Genomic DNA, 19,396 nt, shown 5'->3' with positions numbered 1-19,396 from the left:
CAAAGCTGTGCTTTTAATCATGGAACAGACTTCTCATGTTAGCCTTTTTCTTTTTGGCTGGAGTGCAGTGGCACGATCTCTGCTCACTGTGACCTCTGCCTCCTGGGTTCAAGTGATTCTTCTGCCTCAGCTTCCTGAGTAGCTGGGATTACAGGTGTGTGCCCCCACGCTCAGCTCCTTTTTTTTTTTTTTAGTAGAGACAGGGTTTCACCATATTGGTCAGGCTGGTCTTAAACTTCTGACCTTGTGATCTGCCCGCCTCAGCCTCCCAAAGTGCTGGGATTACAGGTGTGATCTACCACACCCAGCCAGCCTTTTTCTTGTAATTAAACTGTAAGTTTCTCCCTTGCTGTTTGGTTATTTACGCCTCTCTTGCTCATGGGACTTATCCCTGGGCTGAGCAGAAACTTGTTGAATTAGGTTAAAATTCTGAAGTCATTCTAAACTGCTAAGGAAAGTTACCTTCCCCAGAAACCTATAACCTCTCTTAGGAGCTCCTCATCTCTTTCTTCAAAGCAGGGAATATCCATGAACAAGACATTTAATTACCCCTCATGATCAGCTCCTACATTCTGTAATAATTATCTGTGGTGAAGTCATCTTGAATCCCCTGGGTGGCATGGACATTATGAACTATTAGAGGCTGTTCTGAAAGCTGGTCATCAGTCTAATTCATATTAGGCCAATTACTTTTACTAAAATTAAAATCTGTCAAGGATAACTTGATGATGAGTCCTGGCAGCTAAAAGAGGGCCTTTAGTGGGCCACGCAGCACTCTTTGGCAGAAGCAAGTGATTTCATCGCAAGGTGATGGTCTGGTTCTTAGTGAAACTACAAGAGACCAAAGGAACGCACTTCTCTGGATTTGTGACCTTGGACAGAGCCTTGGCTCCTGGTCACCACTCCCGCTGGAACCAAGCAGTCAGCCACGGTGTAGTTCTCTTCTACGGCACTCAGAGGTCCTCAGTACAGACCAAAGCTCAGCGCATGGACCCAGAAACCACGGGTTTTACGCTGTACTTGGTTTAACAAATCTATGCATTGCCCACGTGACACACATTCCCATGTTTCCTTGCCAAGAGAATCCCGCTTTTTCTAGGAGCAGCAATGGGATGTGCTAAAACGTAATTCTTTTCCCAGCCACCTTTCCAAGAAAGCAGGTCATGCCACCTAGACGCTAAAGAGACCTGAAAGGAAGTCTGCTTCCAGCTTTCTGGGAAAACTTTCTTCTCTAACAACAACAAACAAAATGCATGTGTTTCCCATTTTCTTTTGCCTCCTTCCCCCTCTGCTGCATGGAGTAACCATGCGCTTGCTGAAAGTGCAGCTGAGACAGGGAGGCTGGCTGACTTCCTATTTCTATCAGGGGGCTAGGGGCTTCAAGTACCACTGTGCAGTCAGACCTAAGCTCCAGACTAAAGTTACTTTTTCCTCAACTTGATGCTAAAATTCACGCCCACGGTTGGAGATTTAAAAGGCAAATAGGACATGCAATGCATAAAGAAAGGTGTTGAGCCACTGCACAAGCGCTGGACACGCCCTCGACACTCCTAGACACGCCCCGACATAACCCTTCCCTATAAAAGACCGAACTACACACTCTCCTTGGCTGAACTACACACTCTGCTTGGGGGCCGCCGCTCCTTATTCCTTTCTCGCACTGACTCCCTGATGCACAAGATAATAAACTCTCCTTTATTGCCACGTCTGGTGTTCTTTCTTGACTTCTATCCTGGGAGCTGGAAAAAACCCAGGGCATCAGCGACAGCGGCCGCCCTGCAAACATGACGATCAACTTAAAAATGAAATCCGGCCTGGGAGAATGGAAGAACTGAACCATAAAAAGATCCTGGGTCCTTGGAGACACAGGAGCGGTTTCACCCCCCATGGCCCTCCTTTGAGCAAGGTTGCTGGAGCAGGGTTCATGAGACTTACTGCTGAAAGTAACAAGTACAGCTACGAAGACAACTGGAGAAAGACACATAATGACCCCAGCTGAGTGGGAGCATGATATGGTGTGACGGGTGGTTCCATCTAAAGACATTCAGGGCTGGAGTGGTGGGTGGTTCTATCTAAAGACCACTCAGGGATGTAGCTGAGGGTGGAAGGCAGATGAGATCAGCATGGGCTGGGAATCCTCTCTGCCTGCACCCCTGGTAGCATGTCTTCATTCTCACATGTGGAGCACCTGCTGCACTTATGTGTCAGGCACTGGCCGTGCGATGCTATAAATATAATACGACGATTCTATGGTTGCTTAAAAACATGAATATTTGTAGGTTTGGTATTTCCTGAGTACACGTGTCCCACGTCTGGCCATCCGGGCCATGTGAGCCTCTCCCCACCAAGCCCCTGAAGAGGGCTCCTTGCCTCACTGGCTGGCACACATCACCACACTGAGCATGGGGCAGAAAAGTCCCTAGGAGAAGAACTCCTGAGATGCCACCCAAGGCCATTGTGCGCTGATGCTGTGAAGGACCAGTTCTCACCTTGCGTCACTTGGCCTCATTGTCACGTTCTCTGGCTGACCTTTCTGAAATAAATGTGTTTCTGAAATTTTCTATTAAGCTGATTTACATTTTACATATGCTATGAGGGTTTCCAATTTTACTATTATAATCAATCCTGGGTCTCAACTTTTCTGTAAAGTGATTAATTTCTCCCTTAATCTGATTATTGGAGCTAGGTAATTGATTATCAAGTTTTTATGCAAAAGGAAGAAATCTGAGATAATGTCAATAAACTATTATTGAAAATGTGCCTGTGATGAAGTTACCAGCGTGCCCCCAACGCTGCTGCTTCTCAGCTGATTGGAAGTCCTCTTTCCAGCTATTTAGGCCAAAAAGAAAAAAAAGTACTGTTCCAAACATGTTTCTTTCCCTCACAGCCACATTCAATCCTTTAACAAACACTCTTGCTCCTACTTCCAGGATGCCTGCAGAATCTGAGTTGCTGTCACCACTTCCCTGCTGCCACCCTGCTCCAAGCCACCATCATCTCTTGACTGAATTATTGCATCGGCTTCCTCACAGATGTGCTGTTTCCACCCTGACCTCTCTGCAGTGATCATCCACCACAAGGATACCCCGGGTCACTGTTGTGTTCACACCCTCCAAGGGCTCCCACCTCTCTGGAGTAAAAGCCAAGCCCCACCCCCCACCTTCCATGTGACCTGGCCCACATGGCTCTCTGCCGGCTCTCCCCGAGCTCCCTCCTGCCTGGCTGGCTTCACCACACTGGCCTCTGGCTGCTCCTTGGGCCTGTGCTCTGGCCACCGCCTCTTCCTGGAATGCTCTCCCGCTGGACGTCTTCACGGCTGACCACCTCTCCTCCTCACCTCTGCGTTCATGTGTCATCTTCTGGCCTATGGGTTGGACAGGGCCAGGCTGTACATGGGGAGGCTGAATGGGAGGGCTCTAGCCGCCTCTGTTCCACGTTTTCTTAAACCAAAGCAGCTTCATTTCTGTGGGTCTCATATTGGAGTTTCACAGAAGATTTTATTTGCACAAAGGATGCTAACTACTGCCTCAACAGAAAGCTTGGAAAACCACCAAATCAAAAGCGGCATGGCAGGTGGTTGGGAGTCCTGTTAGCCCTCATTGCTGAATTTGTGGGAAATGATAGATTGTGGGAGGATGGTGGGGGGAAAGAAATGGATGGCCTTGGGAAACACTGTCAGGGTGAATTTACCAAACGTGTTTACTGATTGGCTGTGCAAATCAACAAGCATCTGAGGTGGATCTCAATCAATGCAAAAGTTTATTTGGCCAAGGTTACTGGAAGAAATAGAGAATCCCAGAAACAGTGTGTGGTCCGTGCCTTTCTCCAGAGTTGACTTTTAGGGCTTCAATATTTAAAAAGGAAAATTGGAGAGAAAAGAGAGAGGGTGGGCAAGGTCACATTGCTGAATCCACATGCTGCAAGGGAAAAGGAGCAGGTGGGCAAATAGTCAATCGCGCCTCCTTCTCACACTCAGTAAATTGGCACTTTACGCAAGGCAAGGTGCACAGAGAGTAGAGATATTAACATGTAGCCTTTTATCTGCAGCTCTCTGCTTAGGAAGAAAAGGCGGCTTCTTGCATGACTCAGCTTTCAACTAATTCTTTTTTTTGGCAGAGTGCACTGAGGTCCCAAGATTTTCTTTTCCTTTCATAGTCATGGGACAGGAGAAAGAATCAGGGATGCCCTTTGGCTTCTGACATGAATACTGGATATGTGGTGATGGTTTATGCCAAATACTCAAAGTATCTTAGATGAGAAATTCGTTGTTATTGAGTTTTGGGTGTTTGAGACGTTTTAAAGAAAACAATTTTCATTTTTCGGCCGTCAGGAAATAAAAATATTTTTATTTCCATTCAGTTTCAGGGATAAGGTGAGACACAAGGTCAGATGGGACCAGGGATGAAGTAGTCATCATTATAAATAATAGTCTGCCAATTGTCGAGGGCCGGGTGTATGACAGGCATCGTGGGAAACACTTCATCTCATAGGGAATTAAAATGACACTATAAACATAAGGAGTATTTGGTCCTGTTGTATTCCTGTTCTTCTCACTCACTTAAGTTAGCGAAAAGTGGGATATGCATGATGAAAGAGGTACGTTATAGAAACGATGGGCAAAGAAGCTGTGGGCCTCTGGGAGGAGCTAGAAGCAGCCCCCGCACCCCGCAGCCCCGCTCTCCCACCTCTCGCCCATCTCCTCTTAGAAGATCAGCTTCGCCCTGCTCTCCAGCTGCACAGCAGCCTGCCTGGGCCTCACCTCCTTCAATGCAATCAGCGCGCCCAGAAAGATGAGCTTCTGTGGCCCCCAGCAGTCACCTGGTCATGAACGCACCCTTTTTTGTCTTTCTCTCCTGGGTGTCTCACTGTCCCACTCCCTCATCTTACTTCCCAGAGGCTACCTCCACCCGAATTATTGTTTCAGGGTCTGCTTTGAGATAACATAAGGCAGAGAATGTGAAGGAAGTTTCATGGACGGTGCAGGGAGGCCAGAGAAGAACAAAGAGGCGGAAAAACAGAAACCCGAGATCAAGACCTTCTACTTCCCAAGGGACACAGCGCCCTCTGGTGTGGCCTGGGGGCATTAGCATCTTCGCAGCCACTAACCACAGTCATCCATCTCCTGCCTCCACGTGGCTTCCACAGACAGCCTGAAGGGAGCCTGTTAATTACACTCTCCATCAGTCAATAGATCAAATGTACAAACGAGCAGCCCGTTCCTTCCTGATTATTATTGCCACTGCCATACTCCTGCCCATAATCCCTGGCATGCAGCCAAGGCTTTGTGCTGTTTTGAAACCAGCAAAAGCAACAACACAAATCTTCTGTTACACGCACACACACACACTCTCTCTCTCTCTCTCTCTCTCTCTCCACTAGGCTATTTTTATTTCCTGACTGACAATCCTTTCATCATCTCCAGTGGGTGAGAAATTAATTGGGGGCTTGAAAATACAATTTTTCCACAGGTGATTACTATAAACCACTGGGCTGCCTTGCAGAGAAGGGACTGCTTCCAGTCTCAGATTAGGAAAACTCCGAACATTTTTTGCATTCTTTCTAAGACATCATTAATTACCTTTGAAATGCTTCACTGGTAACCCTCCAAAACAAGCCCTCTCCTTGCTAATAGGGTACATGGGGGAGTTGTCCACATCATTTAGAGAGCCTTATATGCATAATCTCCCCAAACACAAGCACTCCCTAAAGGACTAGCCAGCAGCCACTTGGACTAATAATGATGCCCCAATATCACAGCTGAAAAATTACCAGCTCTTCTTCTCTGAAAAAGTGGGGAAAAGAAGATGGATAGGACAGAGATAACTGGAAGAAGAAAGAAAGGAAACAAGACTAGTCCCATTTTTTTTTACAAAAGAACATGAGGTTAGAATTTTATGTTTAGTTTCACCTAAAACTATCTATATCTGTATCTCTGCCTCTGACCTCTCTCTCTCCCTCTCTCACTCAATAGATGATAGCTATGGCCATGTATTAATATCTCCTAATTTCTCTCTTTTCTCCTCTCATTCTGTCTCTGTATCTTTCTCAGATAATGTCTCCAGTTTATCTCCCATGTGACATTTCCATAAACTGACTGAGCTCACACTCACGGGGTTTACAATGAAGGCATGTATATAAGCCCTGCAAATGGTGAGGAGTCAAAATTCACACACATTGAGTAATTAGGGCAACACAAGTACAAAGTGGACTGTTGTGAGCAGGAAGTATTTCTGGAAAGGGAGAGAGAAAGGAAGAAGAAGGGAAAACAATGTTGGGACACCAGGCTTGGAAGCTCCCAGCCCACGCAGGCTGTGACAGGCTCTTCCTGACCCCACCAGTTAACACCCTGTTGGGTAACGCTCATTCCTAAAAAGCTCCACCTTATCTTGAGCTGAAAACTGGCTCCTAAAAGTCTTGTTTCTTCTTCTCTCTGAAGCCTCGGAACACTGAGTTTGTTTCTTATTCCTCCAGATAGATGAAGGTAGTTTTTATAGCGGAAACAGCCCAAATTGATGGAATAATGGATAAACAAAATGTGGTACACGAATACAACAGAACACTATTCAGCCTTGAACAGGAATTAAATTTCAACACATGGCACAAAATGGATGAACCTGGAAAACATTATACTAAGTGAAATGTCAGACATGGAAAAGTACTGTATCATTCCATTCACGTGACCTACCTAAATGGTCAAATCAAAAACACAGAAGGGTGTGGGGTGGTTGCCAGGGCCTGGTGGAAGGAAATAAGGAGCTATTGTTTAATGGCATGGACTTCCAGTTGGGACAATGAAAAGGCTCTACAGACGGGGAATACTGGTGGTTGTACAATCATGTGAATGTACTTAATGCCATAGAACTGTACACTTAAACATGAAAAATGGTTCAAATCATACATTTTTTGTTGCAAATATTTCAACACCACCACATAAAACAAGTCCAATGTCTACTCACTAGAATTTCCCAGCCCCTCCCAGTAAAGTTTTCTGAATTGCCTGCAGTCAGCTCAGACTGTATCAGATGAAGAATTTCTGATCATCCCCTTGGCTCTTTGTAGACACAAATACTCAGAATGGCCATGTCACAGCTCCCATTTCTCCCACATCTCTCGCCACATATGGTGCCATGTGGCCATGGACTGCTGGCCAGAAGCTCACTTTCACCATGGCGGTGCTCCTCTGTGGCCCACATCCCTAACCTGGGATCAGGATGCTGTGGCCTGCATCAAAGCTGGTAGCCCACAGGCTTTTATAGAGAGATGATGGAGTATTGAAATGCCAGGGCAAGACTGAAATTAAAGCATTACACAGGAGGCCAGAGGGAAAAAAAGGGATTTGTCTGGGATCGCAGAGGAGAAATTAGATTATTTTCAGTCACATTCAGGAGCTTGCTGATCCTAAAAATAACCCTGATGACATGCTTGGCGATGCCCTCCGTCAGTTGCATCCAGGGGCTAAGCACAGAACACATGTGTTCCTGAGTATTGTCTGTATCCATGTGGCTACGCCATTCTAGATGGACACAAATAATCTATTCTTTAATAACCTGGCCTCTTTTAAGGCTGGCCCTACTTTATCTCCTGTCCCCACTTAGAAGCTCACACCCTAGAGCAGCCCCATCAGTCAGGGACTTCTTGTAGAATTCCTGAATTATAAAATGTGGCAGCTGCCTACCAATACAATGCAAATGTGATGCAAATTGGTTGCCAAACAAAATTGGAACAACCTTGCACCTTCTACAAGATTTGCAAAGTCAGTGAAAGTGGCAAGGAAATGCCTGGAATCCTACTCAAATCACTGACAAATGAGGATAACAGAGAGTTAGGGTAGTTAGTGCAGAAGAAAAAAAAAACCACAAAGTGATGATTTGACCAGAGGCAAGCTTCAGAAGCAAAAGAGGCCTGCAGAAGCTCTTGGAAACACAGAAAAGTCTTCAAACATTTTGGCAGAGGAGATCCTCTTAGGACTGTAATTACAAGTTAGGTAGTTGTTCATAAGACTTTCATGAAAATTGATTTGTACTGTAGTATATGATTGCAACTAAAACAAATTGTTTTAAACATAACGTTAGAGACAGAATGCCTGTTCCCAGGTACCACAAGGAAATTAGTATTCAGATAAAAAGTTTTCTCAGCCAGGCAATTTTGCTTTCTGCAGAAAGAGTGCTCCGTTAGCCATCTTGCCACGAGAGTACAATGAACACAGGAAAGCCAGGCGTATTTATTTCTTATGCATTGGGTTCTTACTTCTGTGCCCAATCTCCATTGGTTGGAGCTGGACCTCACAATATAAAACTGAACCCCATTGGCTAGCAACTTAAAACCTTTCTAAATAGGTAAAGGCAATGGAGAACAAAGGAAAAGAGGAAGCCCAATAAGGAAGGGGCATAGGCTGCAAGCTGGGACATGCCTGTGAGCACGTCCAGCACAGATATCTTGGTTGAAGTACAAGGACATAGAAGGTACTACGTGCCTGTGAGCATGTCCAACAGCTACATAGGATAGGGCTTAACAAAGAGTTACTAGCAAAAAGCAAGAAGGCTTTAAAGAAAGTCTTCAAAACAAAAACCAAACTACTGTTTCTAACATTTATTATTATTATTCTTTAACAAGAATGGAAATTTTGAAGAGGAACTTTTTACTTTCTACACATAAGATAAACAAGTGGGCTTCTTTCAACTTATATTTGAAGTTCAGGGATACATGAGCAGGACATGCAGGTTTGTTACATAGGCAAACGTGTGCCGTGGTGGTTTGCTGCACAGAACTTTCGATCCCGAGGTATTAAGCCCAGCATCTATCAGCTATTCTTCCGGAGGCTCTCCGTTTCACAAGTGTTTAATCAAATCTTTTTCTTATACTTATTATGAAATATTGTTTCATTTAAAATGGATTCCTTTTTAAAGGACGTTTTCTAGTGCCGCTAGCCTGACAAGTGAGCCCACTCTGTGTGTGTGTGTGTGTCTGTGTGTGTATGTATATGTGTGTGTGTGTGTGTGTGGACTCACACATCTTCTTGTGTGTAGCATGCATGCAGGAGCTCCCTTGCCTTCTAGCAACATACCATCAAGACATGGGCTGAGGTTACCAGCTGCATGTTATGTTGAACAAATCAGCAAATAAAGGTGGTATCCACACAGTGCCATTTCTCAGTCACCATCCCCAGAAAAGTGTTTTGTATTTTATTTCCAGGAATGGGGCTTAAGTATGCAGGAAATCTTTCCCTCCTCCCCTGGTGTTTCCTATAACAATCATACTTTTTGTTTGTACCTTGTACTTTCAGTTTTGCTGAAGGGCTTTCGCATCATTACCCATTTTTCTTCACAACAACCTTGTAAGAGTTTTGAGCAGGATGAGCCCCATCAGACGGGCCGAGGTAAAGAAAGGCTCTGCTCAGCAGACCCAGTTCCTCTTCATCCTCAAAGCCCCTGCCTCCCAGACCAAGCACCTGTGATCCTGCCCTGTCAGTCCTGCACTTAAACTGACAGCTCTGACTCTGGGGTCAGCTCGTATTACACCTGTCACCTCCATAGCTGAGCCCCATAGCGTGACGGTATTCAGCAACCCAACATCTTGAGATGGAGGCAAAGAAAACCTGAACACACAGAGAGAATCCACCATAGTGAAGAGCAGAACATCACAGCGTACAAGAAGATTAAGCACCACATTAAAAGCCAGAAGTGGGAAGCTCAAATTCCAGCCTCACTCCTCACTAGCTGTGTGACTGACTTCAGAGAGCAGGTCATTCAGCCATCCTCAGCCTCAGTTTCCTTGCATTTGAATTGAAAATCATTTTTAAAAATGTATATCTTATTTAGTTCCAGAAAGGGCCTTAGTATTAAAATCTCAGCCCTGTATTGAATTGTACGAGTATTTGAGGAGCAAATGAGCTCATGGAAATCTTTTAAATTATGACCCTAAAAAAATGAGATGAAGGGGCCGGGCACGGTGGCTCACGCCTGTAATCTCAGCACTTTGGGAGGCCGAGGCGGGTGGATCACGAGGTCAAGAGATCAAGACCATCCTGGCCAACATGGTGAAACCCCATCTCTACTAAAAGTACAAAAATTAGCCAGGCATGGTGGCACGCGCCTGTGGTCCGGCTACTCGGGAGGCTGAGGTGGAAGAATCGCTTGAACCCAGGAGGCAGTGGTTGCAGTGAGCCGAGTTGCACCACTGCACTCCAGCCTGGCAACAGAGCAAGACTCCGTCTCAAAAAAAAATGAGATGAAGGATCACTGTTATCTACAAAAGACACTGAAAACCTCATTTATGCCCAAATAACCAACTCTTCTTTAAGCAAAAACATATTTAAGACCCAATCATTTTATTAGCAATAAAATGACCTACTCCGTTCATGTCATCTCCTTGAGGCAAACTCCCCCCACACCTGGAGATGTCTCTCACGGAATGCAGTAAAATCACGCAGATCCTTACTGTGCGGGAATGGGTCTGTTCCAAGCCCCGTACTCAGACGGTTCCTCCAGGACTTTGAGCACTTAGAATCCAGAGTCATTTGAGTTATCCTCTGCAGTGGCAGCAGTGGTCAGATGTTGCCAGTCACACGGTGGGAACTAAGATGTCCCATTCTTGGGTATTTTGAGCTTCCTAATGCTCCTCATTCCCAAACCCACTTCTTCAGTCTGCATCACACTTCCCATAAATCCCTTTTAACATACATTGGTCAGACACTATTGTTTGCAGGGTAGGAACCCTAACAGGCCACAAAGATGAGCCAGGGATGGTTCTAATCATTCTCCCTGTGTGTACTGAACCCAGATATGCTCCAAGAACTTCCTCACTTTCACTTCCATTCTTCCCCTGGTACGGTCTTGTTACCCAGAACGGACAGCATGGCTGTTTAGGTTTTCAGCCTGAAGCACACTGAAGGCAAACGGTGCCATGGGTTTTTCTTTTTGGGAAAAGTGGGACTCCCCACTTTGAATCTCAGCATGACCAATATCTGTCTAGGGGCTTGCTGTTCATGGATGGATATGCTGATTCAGTCAATCGAGAAGCCCACCTCAACCTCGAAAAGCTTCTCACCTGCCCCACTTCCCCAGCCTCCCCAACTAGCACCAGCCCTTAAACATCTTATGTAGGCAAAGGAAAGTCTAAACTGGGGGCTGGAGGGATCTCTTGAAGAGCTTGTACATCTGCCTGAATGCTCAAAGGATCAGCCAGGACCAAAGGATATATACTAGTAGACCAAAGTATCCCTTCAAAGGACTTGAGTTCTGCTAGAGGAGCTCGTTCCCAGGACTCCACTTCACTCATTTCATTGAGAACAGGGGCCAGCAAGGCAAGCTGCTCTGCTTCTGAACGCAAGTGCTGATTACCAACAGCGCAACTGTGAAACGGCACTACGGGGACCACTTTTTAACATATTTACCTAATTAGCCCTTACAAAGTGTAATGTGATTTCTTTCCTCATCCTGTCATTAGTTTTATGAGAATCTTTAAGAAATGACAGTCAGAGGGGAGAAGAAGGAGGCATGTCACGCCCAACTCCATATGCTTCCCAAATGGCCCAACTGTCCTTGAATTTAGCAAGGTGCACATGACGTATCCCCAATGTTGGCACAAGGGCTTGACTCCTTTAATGGAGCTACAGGAAGAGCTCCCCCAGCCACAAGCAATTTATTTGCTTATGAAGATAATGCATAGACCCCAATAACTGCATGCTCCATTCCAAAACAGCTTTGGAGAAATGAGCACCGATGTGGCCATAAGGAAAATTTGGTTCAATTCTCAGATGAGTCTTTGTCTAATGAAATAAACCAATTCATTTATAAATCTGTACCTTGGGAACAGCAATACCCAGAGAGTCTACTCATGGGCTTACAGCATGGTGATAAGGCCATAAGAAGATGACCCTAAAAGTGTATATCGCAACAATTGCTAGTATGTACTGAGCGCTTTACTAGATGCAAAGCATTTGTGGGATAATTTCTTTATAACACAGTCAACATGGTCAAAACCATTCATTCCGATTCAAATGTCAGAGACAGTCTCCCTAAAAGCAACATTCAGAGAGGTCTTCCCTCATCCCCCAATCAAAAACTGGCCTCCTCTTCGTAGTCCTTGAAACGCTTGGAGTCATAACGCATGTTAAGGATTTGACTTTTAAATTCCCATCTCCCCCATCAGACTGTAAACTCTGTGAGGCAAGGACCATGTTTGTTTTGTTCACCCAATTTCTTAACATAAATCCTGCCATCTAAATGGTAATCAATAAATACTAAAATGATGACTGCTTGCTTTCTAGGGGAGAGAGCTTCCACGAGGTCCCCACCACGGCAAGTAAACCATCTGGACTTAAAGAAGAGAGCTGCGGAGCCAGACTCCTTAAACTACGGCCTTTCATTCCAGGCATTCCATACAGTAGGGACAGAGCCTTACAGAGGATGTGCTCTATTGATTGAAGAGTATATTCGTGGGAGAATTAAATTCATGCTCCTGGATTATGTTAATAGCGTTATTTCCTACTAACACATCGGATCACTGTAGATTTCAATATATAATATTAGTCTTCTTAGAATCAACGTTAGGTATGGTGACATTAGCTATGATAACGTTAGCTAGATTGTTTTATTCATGCCACACAGATTAATCATGTGCCTTGTATGCAGCAGGTACCATGTTGGTCCCTGAGTAATATTTCCCCCCAAAAATGACTGAACTTTATTCTTAGGGTTTTGGATAACAGTCTGCGCATCAATATTATATACCTTATACCGCCTGCTCACCATTCCATTCTCACTTTTTTTCTTCAATTTTGTAATTTTTGTAAGTACCTGGGCATACAATGCATAATAGTCACATCATAAAGAATGGGGTATCCATCTCCTCATTCATTCTTTGTGTTACTAAGAATCCAATTATACTCTTTGAGTTATTTAAAATGAATAAGTTAGTTATAATTGACTACGAGTACCATTTTAAGCAAACAAATAGTAGGTCTTATTCATTCTTCCTATTATTTTTGTGCCAAATAACCATCCTAACCTGCACCCCCCCACCCCTCCCACTACCAATCCCAGCCTATGGTAACCATTCTTCCACTCTCTCGGTCCATGAGTTCAATTATTTTGATTTTCAGGTCCCACAAATACGTAAAAAGATGTAATGTTTGTCTTTCTGTGCCTGGCTTATTTCACTTAACATAATGATCTTCATTTCCACCCAGGTGGTTGTAAATAACGGAATCTCATTCATTTTTATGGCTGAACAATACTCCGTTGTGTAAAAGTACCACGTTTTCTGCATCTTTTCATCTACTGATGGACACTTAGGTTGCTTCAAATCTTTGCTATTGTGAACAGTGCTGCAACAAACACGGGAGCGCATATATCTCTTCAATATATGGATTTCCTTTCTTTTGGGTATATACCTAGCAGTGGGATTGCTGAATCATATCGTAGCTCTACATTTAGTTTTTGGAGGAATCTCCAAATCGTTATCCATAGTGGTTATGCTGACTTACACTCCCACCAGCAGTATATGAGGGTTTCCTTTTCTTTTGGATATAAGCCATTTTAACTGGGATGAAATGAAATTTCATTGTAGTTTTGATTTGCATTGCTCTGATGATCAGTGATGTTGAACACCTTTTCATATGCCTGTTTGCAACTGTATGTCTTTTTTGAGAAATGCCTATTCAAACATTTTGCCTATTTTTTGATTGGATTATTAGATTTGTTTTCCTCTAGAGTTGTTTGAGCTCCTTATATATTCTGGTTATTAATCCCTTGTCACTTGGGTAGTTTGCAAATAATTTTTCCCATTCTGTGGGGTTGCCACTTTATTGACTGTTTCCTTTGCTGTGCAGGAGGTTTTTAACTTTTTAACTCGTTGTAATCTTTCTTTTTTTTTTTTTTGGTGTTCAATTTCTTTTATCAGCATTTTGTAGTTTTCATTATAGATGTAGCTCACTTCTTTGGTTAAGTTAATTTGACTTCCTCCATTCCAGTGTGGAGGCCTTTATTTCTTTCTCTTGTCTGATCGCTGTAGCTAGGACTTCCAGTACTAAGTTGAATAACTGGTGAAAGTGGGCAGCCTTGCTATGTCTCAGACCATAAAGGAAAAGCTCTCAGATTTTCCTCATTCAGTATAATACTACTTGTGGGTCTGTCATATATGGCTTTTATTCCTTCTATTCCCAGTTTTTCAGGGTTTTTATTATGAAAGGATAATGAATTTTATCAAATGTTTTTTCAGCATCAATTGAAATGATTATATGATTTTTGCCCTTCATCCTGTTGATATGATGTATTACACTTATTGATTTGGGTATGCTGAACCACTCTTGCATCCCAGGGATAAATCTCACTTGGTCACAATAAGTGATCTTTTCAATGTATTGTTGAATTTTGTTTGCTAGTATTTTGTTGAGGATTTTTGCACTAATATTCATCAGAGATACTGGCCTGTAGTTTTCTATTCTTATCCTTTTTTTCTTTTTTTTGATGTGTGTCTGGTTGTGGTATTAGGGTAATACTAGGCTCATAGAGTGAGTTTGGAAGTATTCCTTCCTGTATTTTTTAGAATAGTTTGTGTAGGATTGGCATAGTTCTTCTTTAAATGTTCGGTAGAATTCAGCAGTGAAGCCATCAAGTCCCGGGCTTGTCTTTACTAGGAGACTTTTTATTATGGCTGCCATCTCATTACTTGTTACTGGTCTGTTTGGTTTTAAATTTCTTCCTGGTTTAATCTTGGCTTATTGTATGTGTCTAAGGATTTGTCCATTTCTTCTGGATTTTCCGATTTATTGGCATATAGTTTCCACTAATGATCCTTTGAATTTCTGCAGCATCAGTTGTAATGTCTTATTTTTCGTTCTGATTTGATGTATTTGGATCTTCTTTAATGTTTTTAAGTCTAGGTAAAGGTTTGTCAATTTTGTTTACATTTTCAAAGAACTGACTCTTTTCATTAATCCTTTTTATTGTTTTCTTCATTTCAAATTCATTTATTTCTCCTCTCATTTTTATTATTTCTTTTCTTCTATTAATTTTGGGTTTGATTTGCTCTTGCTTTTTTAATTCTTTAAGGTGCATCATTAGATTGTCTTTAGTTTTTTTTTTTTTTTATGTAGGCATTTATGGCTACAAACTTCCCTTTCAGTACTGCTTTCACATATCCTATAGGTTTTCATATATTGTGTGTTATCTTTATCATTTGTTTTCAGAAATTTTTCAATTTCCTTCGTAATTTTTTTTATTGACCCACTGGTCATTTTTGAGCACATTGATTCCCATGTATTGGCATAGTTCTCAACATTTTTCTTCTTGCTGATTTCCAGTTTTACTCCATTGTAATCAGAGAAAATGTTTGATATTATTTCAACTGTTTTTAATATTTTAAGACTTGTTTTGTGACCTAACATATGTTCTGTCATTGAGAATGTTCCACATGCTGAGGAAAAGAACATTTATTCTGCAGCCATTGAGTAAAATGTTTTGTAAATATCTATTTGTAGCTATTTGATTTTTAGTGCAGATTTAAGTCTGATGTTTTTTCATTGATTTTCTGTCTGGATGATCTATCCAAAGCTGAAAGTGGGGTGCTGAAGGTTCCAGCTATTAACATATTGGGGCCTATATCTTTGTTTAGTTCTAATAATATTTTCTTTATATATCTGAATGTTCCAGTGTTGGGTGCACATATATTAAGAATTGTTATATCCTCTTGCTGAATTGACTCCTTTATTATTATATAGTAACTCTGTCTCTTATAGTTTTTGTCTTGAAATCTATTTTGTCTGATATGTAACTACTCCTTCTCTTTTTTGAGTTCTATTGGCATGGAATATCTTTTTCCATCCCTTTATTTTCAGTCTATGGTATCATTACAGGTAAAGTGTGTTTCTTGTTGGCAACAGATCAGTAGGTCTTGTTTTCTCATCCATTCAGCCAGTCTATGTCTTTTGATTGGGGAGTTTAGTTCATTTACATTCAATGTTAATATTGATAAATAAGAACTTACTCCCACCATTATTATTTGTTTTTAGTTGTTCTGTGGTGTTCTCTGGCCCTTCTTTCTTTCTTTCCTGTCTTCCTTTAGTGTAAGTGATTTTCTCTAGTAATATGATTTAGTTTCTAGCTTTTTACTTTTCATGTATTTGTTGTATGCTTTTTGGTTTGAGGTTACCATGAGGCTTGCAAATACTATCTTATGACATTTTTTTTTTTCTCATACAGAGTCTCTCTCTGTCACCCAACCTGGAGCACAACGATGTGATCCTGGCTTACAGCAACCTCCTGCTTCTAGGTTCTTGTGCCTCATCCTCCTGTGTAACTGGGTAATTACAGGTATGTGCCATCATGCCTGGCTAATTTTTGCATTTTTAGTAGAGACAGGGTTTAACCAAATTGGCCAGGCTGCTCTCTAACTTCTGACCTTGGGTGATCCACCCACCTTGGACACCCAAAGTGCTGGGATTACAGGCATGAGCCACCATGATTGGTTCCTTTATGACCTGTTATTTTAAGCTGATAACAACTTAACATTGTCTGCATAAACAAAAAAACAAAGAAGCAAAAAAGAAACTAAGAAAACCTCTATGTCTTAACTTTGTCCTGATTTTAAACTTTTTATTGTTTCTATTTATATCTTACTGTACTGTCTATAGCTTGAAATTTTGTTAGTTAATATTTTTGATAGGTTCATCACTTAGTCTTTCTACTTAGAATAGCAGTAGTTTACACATCACAGTTACAATGCTATAAAATTCTATGTTTTTCTGTGTGCTTACTATTACCTGTGAGTTTTGTACATTCACATCATTACTTTTTTTTTTTTTTTTGAGATGGAGTTTCACTCTTGTTACCCAGGCTGGAGTGCAATGGCGCCATCTCGGCTCACCGCAACCTCCGCCTCCTGGGTTCAGGCAATTCTCCTGCCTCAACCTCCTGAGTAGCTTGGATTACAGGCACGTGCCACCAAGCCCAGCTAATTTTTTGTATTTTTAGTAGAGACGGGGTTTCACCATGTTGACCAGGATGGTCTCGATCTCTTGACCTCGTGATCCACCCGCCTCGGCCTCCCAAAGTGCTGGGATTACAGGCGTGAGCCACCGCGCCCAGCACATGATTACTTATTAACATCCTTTTCTTTTCTTTCTGACTGAGGCACTCCCTTTGGCATTTCATGTGGGACAGGTCTGGTGCTGATAAAATCCCTCCACTTTTGTTTGTCTGGGAAAGCCTTTATTTCTTCTTCATGTTTGAAGAATATTTTTGCTGGATATACTATTCTAGGGTAAAAGTTTATTTTAGCACTTTAAATATGGTGTGCCACTCTCTTCTGGACTGTCAGGTTTCCACTGAAAAGTCCACTGCAAGACATACTGGGGCTTCATTGTATGTTATTCGTTTATGCTCCCTTGTTACTTTTAGGATCCTTTCTTTATCCTTGATCTTCAGGAATTTGATTATTAAATGCCTGGAGGTCGTCTTCTTTGAATTTAATCTGCTTGGTGCTCTATTATCTTGTACTTAGATATTGATATTTTTATCTGGGTTTGGAAAAGGCTCTGTTATTATCCCGTTGAATAAACTTTTTCCTCATCTCTTTCTTTGTCTCCCCTTTAAGGCCAATAACTCTTAGATTTGTCCTTCTGAGGCTATTTTCTAGATCCTTTGGCATGCTTCATTGTTTTTTATTTATTTTTTTGAGTCCTCTGACTGTGTATTTTGAAATAGCCTCTGTTCAAGCTCGCTAATTCTTTCTTTTACTTACTTCTATTAAGACTCTGATGCATTCTTTAAAATGCCAATTGAATTTTTCATCTCCATAATTTGTTTGATCATTTTTAATGGTTTCAATTTCCTTGTTAAATTTACCTGATAGAATTCGGAATTCCTTCTCTGCGTTATCTTGAATTTCTTTGAGTTTTCTCAAAACAGCTATTTTGTATTCTTTGTTTGAAAAGGCCATGTATCTGTTTCTCCAGGATGGGTCCCTGGTATTTTATTTCGTTCATTTGGTGAGGTGATTTTTTTCCTGGAATGTCCTGATACTTGCAGGTGTCTGGCATTTGTGTCTGGAATGGAAGAGTTAGGTTATTTATCGCACTCTCCACTGTCTGGGCTTGTTTGTACCCATCCTTCTTGGGAAGGCTTTTCACATATTTGAAAGGCCTTGGGGGTCATGATCTAAGTTGTATCTCTTTCAGGGGGCACTCCAAGTCCAGTAACACTGCAGTTCCTGCAGACTCAGTGGTATTGCCTTGATGGTCTTAGGCAAGATCTGGGAGAACTCTCTGGATTACCAGGCAGAAACTCTTGTTCTCTTTCTTCCCTTCTCCCAAACAAATGGAGTGTGTCTGTTCTGAGCCACCTAAAGCTGGGATAGAGTGATGCAAGCACCCCTGTGGCCACCAGCACTATGACTGTGCTGAGTCAGACCTGAAGCCAGTGCAGCTCTGAGTCTCACCTGAGGCCTGCTCTAACCACTCCCTGCCTAGGGCTCAGCAATCAGCAGACAGCAAAGCCAGCCAGGCCTGTATCCTTCCCTTCAGGGTAATGAGTTATCCCCCAGTTTCCAGGCTGGTCCAGAGGTGCTGGATGGGAGCCAGAAGCTAGAGTCAAAAAGCTTGGAAGCCTAGCTGGTATTGTACTGTGACTGAGCTGGTACTCGAAGATAGGATGCAATCTTTCTGACTCTCTCCTCCCCTTTCCAGGGGCAGGGTGGCCTTGTCCAGTGGCCCCCACCCCACAACCCTACGCAGAGTACTTCCGGACTACTTTCCATGTCCCTTGAAGGCCCCAAGGGCTCTTCAGTCAACTGGCCTGGGACTCACCCTTTAAGAAAATGGGTTCCCCCTGGCCCAGGGCAAGTCCAGAAATGCCTTCCAAGAGCCACATCTTAGAATCAAAGATTCCAAAAGCCCACTTGGCACTCTACCCCCCTGTGGCTGTGCTGCTGTCTAAGATGCAAGGCAAGTCCCTTCTACATTTTCCTCTGCTTTTCTCAAGCAAAAGGAGTCTTGGCCCATGGCCACCACAGCTGATAATGTGCTGTCTCCCCTGAAGCCAACAAATCTCAGAAGTTCTCAACGTGGTACCTGGATATCACCGTTAACATGGCCTACCCCAAAGGGGTAGGAGAACTCAAATAATATCTCACTAAATATTAATAATAATTATCAACAGAAAGATAAAAGGTTATGACAAATGGAAATATACACATGGTATTTTGTTAATGCATAGAACATAAAGCTCTATCAATACCAACACTACAAAATAATAATTATTTAGCTAGGTGTATCAGCCAGGTATGTCATAGCGGAAAGCAACCGGGCCAATTTAAACAGAAAAACAATTGAATGGAGAATATTCTGAAATTCACTACATGATCAGAGGCTTAGGGAACCAAAGTTAGGGGCAGCATA

This window comes from Sapajus apella, unplaced genomic scaffold (assembly GCF_009761245.1).
Source record: "Sapajus apella isolate SASKATOON/1434 unplaced genomic scaffold, GSC_monkey_1.0 scaffold68, whole genome shotgun sequence".
NCBI classification, from domain to species: Eukaryota; Metazoa; Chordata; class Mammalia; order Primates; family Cebidae; genus Sapajus; species Sapajus apella.
This window is presented reverse-complemented; position numbering follows the sequence as displayed.